This window comes from Meles meles, chromosome 13, assembly GCF_922984935.1.
Source record: "Meles meles chromosome 13, mMelMel3.1 paternal haplotype, whole genome shotgun sequence".
Taxonomy (NCBI): domain Eukaryota; kingdom Metazoa; phylum Chordata; class Mammalia; order Carnivora; family Mustelidae; genus Meles; species Meles meles.
The window spans coordinates 72,261,942-72,272,537 of record NC_060078.1 but is presented as its reverse complement, the minus strand read 5'-3'; the positions used below and the strand labels follow the sequence as shown (position 1 = coordinate 72,272,537).

General features: G+C 45.3%; 1 pseudogene; it reads right to left on the bottom strand.

Moving 5' to 3' along the window:
* Positions 1-4,036: 4,036 nt before the first annotated feature.
* On the bottom strand, positions 4,037-4,191 carry LOC123955819 (annotated as a pseudogene).
* Between the last annotated feature and the right edge of the window lie 6,405 nt (positions 4,192-10,596).

The window sequence follows — 10,596 nt, the reverse complement described above, 5'->3', positions numbered from 1 at the left end:
CAGCACTTCTGACACTAGGTATGTAGGTTTTCCACACAGAGCAATTCCGTGAGCCCAGCCAGGTGTCCTACAGTTCAGTTCCATTCTGACACTATCCACCTGGAGTTCGGATCAGATCCCACAAGACTGCCCCCCACCCCGGCTTCTGACACCAATCAGCAAGCCTCAGGTTGTTACCTGTACTTCTGACTGATTGCCTATACATCAGGGTTCCGATGACCTTTTCTTTATGTCAACGACTTGCTGGAATGACCCACAGAACTCAGGAAAACACATTTACTAATTTATTATATAATAAAAGTATGATGATGGAATCAGATGAATAGGCAAAGAGATATATTGGGTGAGGTTTCGAAGGATCCGGAGCGAGGCTTCCTCATGTAGGCATGATCGATCATTAGTTCAATCTCCAGCCTCTCTCCCCTTCCTGGAGGACACAGGGTGGGGCTCCAAGTTCCAGGCTAATCATGGCCTGATCTTTCTGGTGACTTGCACCCATCTGGAAGATACTCAGGTCCCCAGCAGAGTTGTCTCATTAGAACAAAAGATGCCCCTATTACCCAGGAAATTTCAAGGGATTTAGGCACTCTCTGGCAGGAACTGAAGGCAAAGACCAAATATTAGAACAGAAGATACCCCTAGTGCTGTTGTCAGGTAGGAGATGACAACCGTTTGAGGAGCTCTGCCAGGAACTGAGGGCAGAGACCAATACGCATTTTTCTATTATTTCACAACACCTAGCAAGAACCTCAGGGCATGGGGGCAAACTCGTGGCTGGGTGGTTCTTGGAAGCCCAGCAAAAGCAATGGCCAACACTCAGAAAGTGCAAATGCCCAAGTTGCCCTGACCAGTGCTTGAGGAAGGAAAACTAAGGGACAGAGGCTAAGAGAAGCAGGCCCGACGGAATGGCTGTTAAGTATAAGGCTAGAAGACCCATCAGAGGACTGGAATCCTCAGAGGGCCCAGAGGACACGCCATTTACCAAAACCATTAGGAATGTGTTAGTGAGGGGACATATTGCTGACAGGTTCAGTGGCAGTGGGTCTCGCATGGTAGGAAAGATGGTGTCAAAGTCGGGCTTGTTAATATTCACGGGGGATGGATCCCCAAAGGTATTTAGGCTAGGTGATAGCACTTACCCATGGAGACTAGGCCATCATCACTGTCGTGACTAGCCATGTAGAAAGAACAGCCAAGACGGCTGGATTGCGAGGAATTATGGAAATAACTAATGGGGCATGACATCTGTAGGTAAAATAAACAAGACACCAACAAGGATGGTAATTAACAACTGTAACCAAAAAAGAGGCAAGAATAGAGGCATAGTAGGAGAACGGGACGTCTCACATCTCCTCATCAGAACTCAGTTTAGTTTTCTTTTTTAATTTATTTTGAAGATTTTATTTATTTATTTGACAGAGAGAGAGATCACAAGTAGGCAGAGAGGCAGGCAGAAAGACAGAGGGAAGCAGGCTCACCGTTGAGCAGAAAGCCCGATGCAGGGCTTGATCCCAGGATCCTAAGATCGTGACCTGAGCCGAAGGCAGAGGCTTAACCCACTGAGCCACCCAGGCGCCCCCTAGCTACAGAATCTTAACAACATCCTTTACTTCTCTGGTCCGTGGTGTCCTCCTCTGTAAGAATAGAAAATAGCAGAGTTACTGCTTTGCAGAGTTATTCAAAAAATGAAGTGAGAGAAAGTTAACACCGAATGCCATATTTGACCCGCTACAGATATTCAATAAGTGTTTCCGTTCTTTCTTCCTGAGAGAGTGTTAAAGGACACTTTACATGGATTAAAAATATATATATTTAAAAATATATATATATATGTTTTATATATATTTAAATGTGTATATTTTAGGTAGGCTCCACGCCAAACGTGAGATCAAGAGCCACATACTCTACTGACTGAGACAGCCAGTAGCCCCTAAAGGACATTTTACAGATAAGATAAAGTAAAAATAAAAACAATCCGTCAATAAGAAACTCCCGAGTGTCTGCATCACGGATTCAAAGTGCGTGGTAAGCTTGGAGGGCCAGGATCGCCACGTGAAAGCCTGGTGGTCTTCCGCGACTTATGGAACCTCTTTGTGTTTTAATTTCTCATGTGTAAAGTGGGGGTAATAATAGTAAGTATGTCCTAGAGCTGTTTGGAAATTTAAGCAATTTATAATATGCAAAGTGTAGAATAATGCCTAGTGCCCATAAGCATTTAGTTAAAGGTTGGATCTTTCTCCTGTTATTATTACTGTATTTGATCAAAGCCTTAAATTAGGCACTAGAGGAAATACTGATGCTTTAGGCAATATCACTGACATCAAGAAGATGTTGTCTTCGACCTGAGAAACCCTCTCATGGAACCATGTCCGTGTCGCCCTTTTGTGTTGCAGGGAAGGTTTTCTTTGACAACTAATAATAACAGGTAAACTATCAGGATAAACCAAGCCCTGAGACAACCCCTACCCTCCCCACCATGCACCAGGGTTGCAAATCATGGTGCCTTCTCTACACTCTTTTTGCCACAGGTTATAAGCAATCCCTAGCTGAGGGAGAGATGAGGTCTTGCAATCCCCCACAGCTACAGAAAGAGAAAAATGAGGAAGGATTATTCCTGAAGGGGCTTTCATAGGGGCATCAATATAGTCAGTGTAAAGGCAGCAAAACCGGGCTAGTTAAGTGGCAGGAACAGCATGGGGAACAGGACCAAAGTGTGCAGCGATTACATCCGAGAGCAGACAGCAGCATGGCTGCTGGATTCTACCTTGGCTTTGTTGGCATAAAAATTTCTAGTGTCAAAGAGCTGGCACACCGACCCCAACATCATTAATTAATATTGACTAAGTGTCTAAAGTCTGTTGGGTACCGCAGAGCAGCAACAATTCCTGGCATGAAGATGACAAGAAGATCAAGAAAAAAGGTCAACACCTTCTTATGTCGATTTCCCCCAGGAAGGTGGGCATTTTGGGAAGCCATTGGATTCACTTAGGGGTATTCTTGTAGGGAAATGGAAACAATCATCAAAATGATGGTAATTGCAGCATTTATTGAGCTCTTGCCATATGTCAGGAACTGTCCTAGCACTATATGCACACACAGAGTGGTTAATCCTCATTCCCCAGTGGACAAAGAGAAGAACGGTGCTAATGGTATTTACCCTCCGCAAGTCTCTGGCGCTGTGCTGAGTTTTGTTTTAATACACATTCTCATTACATCTTTAAATGGTCTTTTCTTTTTTGGCTGAAGAAAAGTCCAAAGAGTTTGTCATTTGCTAAGGTCTCAGCCCTAGTAAGTTTCAAACCCGAAGAGTCGTGCTCTTTTTTTACTATACGGTGTTCTTCTGACAGCTTTCTAGAACAAGCCCCAAAGTTTAAAGAGTAGACACCTGTGGTTGTAATTAATGCTTGTCCAGACAATATCTCCTTTTGTTATGCCCAAATAATGGGTCCGTGATTAAAGGAGCGAGACTGATATAAGGCGACGGTCAAGCAAAGCTTTATTTCATGCCAAGCATCAAGAATCTAACCAAACGTTCGGGGCCGCACCTCTTACCAGAGAGGGCGACCCTTCTCTGTTTCACAGACTAGCTTTTAGTTTAGGCCTTGCGGTCGGGCCTGGCCGCGCAGAGGTGACCCATGAAATTATAACACACACAGGAAACTCCACAGTGATGCTAGGTGACCAAGTGAATTACAATTTATCCTAGTAGACATTAGAACCAGCCTACTACACCTTGATTAGGATTGGCGCCAAAAAGGCTCCCAGAGGGCGGGGGTCCCTACTCCTTGGTAACCAGGGAGACAGTATGCAAACCCCCACTGATCAGATGTCTCCACCTGGCCTGACCCACCCTTGTATCTGGGCTTTGTTACCTGGAGCTGGTTTCCTCGGACTTGTCTCCAAGTAAATCCCCTGGGGGAAGGGGAGCAGGGACAGTTTCTAAATAGGTCCTTACACTTTCTCTTGAGAAGGGCTCATTCAACCACATGGGAGCTACCATCTTTATTCAGAGCCTACTTATCATACCAGGAACCTTCCCATAGATGGGCTTTGTTCTTCAGTGAATTCAAGTTGAGTTTCTGACACTTGCAACCTAATGTATTCCAATTCATTCCCGCTGCAGTTTTCAATTAGCAATAATCGCGCCTCGGATAAACCTCATTGGCTACGATACTGCCACTGCGCAAAGCTCCGCTGCAGTTTTCATGACAGGGCAGGGCGTTAATTCGTTCTTGGTATATTACGCACTAAGATGAACAAATTACTCTGAACATGATGCCACTGTAATCAGACAGATCTCTGTGCGGAGGCACCAGTTTTTTCACTAACTAGTCACACATTCCAGAGAAAGTGTAAGTTGACCTGTAGAGTAAGAAAATCTATCATGTCGTCTGTCAAGCTGGGTTGGATTATTCCTTTTATTTTCATCCAGTACAGACCAATCAGATGGCTTATTTCTTTTACTCTCAAAGAGAGGCGTTATCAACAATTGCTTACTCTAATAGTAAATAACTAGGGCTGTAGGGGAGTGTGTTCTAAAAAGTGCGATATCTTTGAAACCGAGGAACTACACTGTAGGTAAGAAGATAAGATGCACAGGGGGCACCTGGGTGGCTCAGTGAGTTAAAGTCTCTGCCTTCTGCTCAGGTCATGATCTCGGGGTCCTGAGATGGAGCCCCGCATCAGGCTCTCTGCTCAGCAGGGAGCCTACTTCCCCCTCACTCTCTGCCTGCCTTTCTGCCTACTTGTGATCTCTCTGACAAATAAATGAATAAATAAATAAAAATCTTAGGGGGGAAAAAAAAGAGAGAAGGGAAGATGCACAGAGAAGAAAAGATGGAAACTGGCACCGTTGATAGAGAGACTCCGCAGCTTAGCAACTGGTTGGTTATGCTCCAGACGTCCCTTGGAAAACAGATCGTGTAAAATTCGGACTATTTCCTCATAGGAAGAGTGTTCTAAAGGTCCTGCTACTTCCATCATTTACAAAAACGATTTAACCTTGTAACATCACAGAATGATCCCAAATCCTTAGCTTCCAAGGCCTTCCCTAGTCTGGATCCTGCTTTCCCTCCTAACCTCTTGGCTCGCCTCCTTGTTTTGTCCACCAACTACACCACCCTGGCCTTCTTTGTGCCTCCGATGCTCTGCTCTGTCCCAAGCTTCGCTCCCTAGTCCTGCTCTCGGACTGTTCCTTCCTGCCCCAACCCTACCTCGCACCTTCACCATCCCCTCGTCATCCTTCTGGATCCAGCTTAAAGGGGACTTGCTCAGGAGGGGCTTTCTGACCGTTAGACCAAATCTTCTTTCTAAACACCCCGGCAGCACCACCGGGCAGGTCTTTCGTACTCTTTACAGCACCGGTGGGAATTTGTGTGGTAGACACCACTCTTCCAAGAGTAGACATCCACTCTTGGAAACTGTGTCCTCACCTGCGCGATGGAGGGCGAATGCGTGAGCTGGGTAGGGCGCATGGTGGGCTCTCCAACCGTGTGAGCTCTTTCTGTCCTGGGAAGGGAACACGAATGCTAGAGCCTGGGTCCTGCCGCTTCCTTCGCTTAGAGGGGCATGCCTGAGGTGGCTGCTGGAGCTTTTCTGGCTCCCGGGAGGTGATGAGGCGTCGCTGCGGGCCTGAGGCTCTTCTGTTCTTGGGGGAGCAGACATGGGCCCACAGCAGCGCACGATGGTGATGCAAGTCAGCAAGGCCTGGCTGGCAGCTCACATTCAGGCCGATAAATATAAATAAAACAGGTCATGTTTGGATTTTCCAGCAGAGAGAGAGGGAGTGTGTGTCTGTCTCTGTGTGTGTAGATGTGTATGCGTGTGTGTGTCTGTGTGTGTGTCTGTGTCTGTGTGTGTCTAGTAGAACTGTGAGATGCCCCAGAATGGACATTTGGCGAGAACCCCTGGGCTAGCCATGCCTGAAATGTACAGCTCTTCCTCGTTCTGCAGACCACAAGGAGCGACCAGGCTAAATTAGTGGCTCTGTAAACCCAGCCTCTGTGGCTCAGCCGCTGGGACAAACATCTCTGAAGTCTCCTACATCCTGGCAGGCTTCGCTGTAATATTTCTGGGAGGGAGGCAACGTGGGAAGCCCAGGGGCTTTGAGATCTGGGACGAAGGTCCAGGAGGAGGCTGCCCCTGGCCAGCTGAGTAATCTTGGGCAAATCTCTTCGCTGAATCTCCTTTCTTTATCTGTAAAAAGTAGTTTAAAAAACGCCTATCTGCCTTATAAGGTGATGGTGAGGAGCCCCGATATAATCAGTGTCTCAGCCCCCACTAAAGTGACAGACAAACAACAGGGATTATTTTGCAAACGTTGTTCCAGTTTGTCTTCCTGACCCTCCAAGGCTTTTGGAAAGCTCTTCAGAGGCTCTGACCTAGTAATCAACTGGTATTTATTTTTTGGGAAGCTTCTGTAAATCAAAGTCATAAAAAGGGACTCAGCCAAGGAAGCATTTCCGCTCACTGGGAGAATGAGTTTCAGGCCCAGGAAGGGACGCTGGGAGGCCAAAGGGAACTTTAAGGCACATTAATCTTCCCCCAACACTCACATCAGTTCAGGCACGATGGTTGTTTAAAATCCCTAAGCCATCCTCCAGCAAATCAGTAACGTGCAGCCGGTCAGCAGTTTGCAATTGTTTCCAGGGATTTCTGTTACCTTTATACCTGCAAGTGTCCTCTGGTCTCCATAAGAACGGAATTTCCATATAATAACTGAGATGGTCTCGTGTGGATTTAAAGTCCCCGTTGCTGCTATTGCAAAGAAAGGAAGACTGATTGACAAAGGGAGCGTATGAGCAAAGGCAGCTTTTGTCTAGTTTCTGAAACAGCCTTTTATAGTGATTCTCCAACGCTTGTCCGGTGCCCCACACACAGAATCTCCAGAGTACTCACTTCAAATACAGCTACCTGGACCCCATTCCTGACGCCCCGAATCCAAGAACGGGCCAGGATTCTTCAGGTGATTCAATTGCCCGGTAGGTCTGAAAAAACAGCAGAAGCGGGCTTTCCCTTGGGTGTTTAGTGCTCAGAGGACCCTTGGCCACTGCTTGGTGTAATCCAGGTCTCAACGGACAGGGGTCCTGGGAAGACAAGTGTTTGGCCTCCTTCTAGCCAATGTTTTCAAAATACTGCGTTCAGCCCATATTTAGAGGACAGACACGTGGTGTTCAGTGCGGAGGACGCCTCTGCTGCCTGCCGGGAACCTGCCCTTACCCCAAACCTGCCAACTTTGCTCATCAATGACATACTGTGTGTGTATGTGTGTGTGTGTGTGTGTGTGTGTGTGTGTGTGTGTGTGTGTGTGTCCATTTATATGCAATGTCCAGAATAGACAAATCCATGCAGACAGGAAGTACATTTGTGATTGTCTGGGGCAGGACTGGGAGACTTAGGGATGATGGTTAAGGGAAGTGGGGTTTCTTTCTTTCTTTCTTTCTTTTTTTTTTTTAAGATTATTTGCTTATTTGAGAGAGAGAGAGAGCACAAGCAGGGAGGAGAGGGAGAAGCAGGCTCCCCCCTGAGCAGGGAGCCCCATGTGTGACTTAATCTCAGGACCCTGAGCTCAAGATCTGAGCTGAAGGCAGACACTTAACCAACTGAGCCACCCAGGTGCCCCGGGAAGTAGGGTTTCTTTCTGGGATAATGAAAATGTGATAAAACGGAAATGGAAGCACGGCCCTGTGAAGATACCGAAAGCTATTTGATCATACACTTTAGATGGATGAATTGTGCGGTATGTGAACTACATCTTAAGAAAACTATTTAAAAACAAGCCAAAGTTTACTCAGAGAAACCAAAACCCCACAGTTACCGTTTGTTTCCTGCTCCTTATAAGGCACTTAAGGAACCAGCTCTTGATATTGGGGGCTGGGGAAAGGCTTCGTTCCAGAGATTCAGCAAATTTTATGTGGGCTCCAGATATCTGGGATATTGGGGCAAGCGGCTCTGGTGATTCTGATGTTAGGGAGTGGCCACACAGGTATTGGGAGCCACTATTCAATTCTCTATTTCAGAGACAATTTTCCCCAATTGTTACCTTTCTAGAAAAGTGTTAGTACCCTAGTGTGTGTGTGTGTGTGTGTGTGTGTTTTACCACCCCATGAAAATTTGTTCACGTATGCTTTGGTCTGGCTCTAGTATTTTATAGATGAGATCAGTTCCCCTCTGTGACCTGATGTTGGGGTTTACCTAACCCAAGTCCCAGGGGAAAGAGGGCAGATGGGAATAAAGAGCAGGTCACTACCTAACTATGAGCTACCTGAGATTGCATGGCATTGTGGAAATCATGAAAGCATTGGTTGCCTGGGTGCAAATTCTAATCAACCTTTAATAACTGTCATATTCCCTCTCTTGGCCTGTAGATTTGAAATACTGCTGCTTTGCTCCTAGAAAGATTCTGCAGAGCAAATGATACAATAAATGCATACGACATGGCACATAATATATGCTCAGTAAAAAGTAGCAAATGTTGCCGTTCTTTAACTTCTCATCTCATACACATTATGTTTCCTTATTTGGACTTTAAGCTCCTTTGAGGATAGTCCTTTAATTCCCACACAGTTCCTATTATAGTTTTTTTTATGAGCAAAAGCCAAGAGAGTCAAGGAAGAAGGACAGGTTACAGAGGACACCCATGGGCCACTTGTCCAGGCTCTCCTTTCCTAGGGGTTATCCTGGCATCACCGTCCATCTACAAGATTATAGAAATGGGCTTCCTGGGGGCATCTGGGTGGCTTAGTGGGTTAAGCGTCCAACACTTGATTTCAACTCAGGTCATGATCTGAGTCATGGGATAGAGCCCCGGGATCAACTCCACGCCCAGCACAGAGTCTGCTTGAGTTTCTCTCTCCCTCTCCCTCTGACCCTCCCACCTGTGCGCTCTCTCTCTCTCAAATAAATAAATCTTGAAGGAGGAAGAGGAGGAGGAGGAGGACTTCCAGCGGCTCTCATAACAGTGTGATCTCACCCTCACTCCCCTACCCGGGTGAAATTGTTTGGACTAATCGAGAACACTCAATCCAAGCTTGGCCAATAAGTCCCTGTCCTGGGAATTTGTAATTGGGACCAAGGGATTCCAGCTGGTATCTCCAGGACTCTAAGGAAGGGAATATGCAAACTGACAATACAGTGCAGTTATGTCCTACTAGAAGCATAAAAACAAGGTACAGGCACAAAACAGATACTCTCATCTTCCACTGTGGCCACATGATTTAACCCACCGAGCCACCCAGGCGCCCCAAGTGGCCACATGAATTGACATGTATTCATACAGTGTGATTCTAGGTGACTATTCACTATGTTTTTGAGGAATTTTTTATTTATTTCTATTTATTATAATGCTAAGGTAAAAAGGTATAAAACAAAATTATGTAGTCCTCACAGGTTAAAAAAAATACATGTGCATAAAATACTGGAAATGCATAAAAACGTGAATAGCAAGAAAGGGATTCTGAATAATTTTTTTTTAATACTTTCTGTCTTTTTAGGTTAAGTCTATACAATGGAGGGCAAAAGCCAATGTAAATTTTCCTCCCCCCTTTTCTTTAAAAGATTAAGCTCTTCTGGCCTCATTTCTATCAGAATCCAAGCTTTTTTGATATCTTGTAAGCTAATTTGCACATAGGTGTTAATAAATTGTTAGCTTTTTAAGGGTGTTATTGAAAATAGTCTTCTAGAGGCAAGATGACTTCATACAGTTGTTCTCAACCACTGATTCCTTCCAGAATTAGGCTAGACAGTTCTACCTCTAATGTCAAATATCAATAGTGATTTCCCAGTTTGTAAGAGAAAACATAATAAAATTTTCTAAAATTAAGTTTTTCTCCCATAAAGTTTCCCTTGATGTCTGCTACCAATCTCTCAACTAGAATCCTGTAGAGTGAACATTAGAATTACGGTGGAGCTTTACAATATGCAAATACCATTGCTCCATCTTTCAGAGATTCCGATTTAATTGGTCTTTTGTGGGGTGCAGATAGCTATAGCTTTAAAACCTTTTTAGGTGATTCTAATCTTCAGGCAGAACTGGGAACCGCTAATTGAATACCTAGCTGAATACAAAATTCTATATTCAATTATTTCGTTGTCTAAAGCTTAATATATCCATATCTGTTAGGATTTCAGAAGGAGCTTCATGATTTTCAAATGCCCTACTAATTGAATGAATTGGAAACTCACGCAGGAACCCACCCCTTGGGCAGTGCCTTTCCTGGTGGTGAGAGACTGTTTGGAGACATCGCCCTCCAGTGGCAGCACTTGGTAACTGTTTAGCCAAGCCAGGGTTCACCCTTCTGGTGGTTTCTTCAGGATCAGGCCCAAGGGCTACTCTGAACCTTGCTTGGCCACACTTCCAATTGGGCCTGCATTCCTTTCAACCGGCTGGGCGTGGGCCTGCCCTTGGAAAGCTCCCTCGCGTTAGTAATATGTTTATCCCTTCCTGACAGGTTCGCAACAGACTTGGAACCATAAAACCTGGGTCAGAGTTTCCAGATTTGTCCTTAAATGTAAGGCTTAGCAGTTGGACAGGAGAGCTGTGGGGTTGCTTTCTGCTGAGCTGAGCTAGAATTATTCCTGTAACTTTATAGAAAAAGA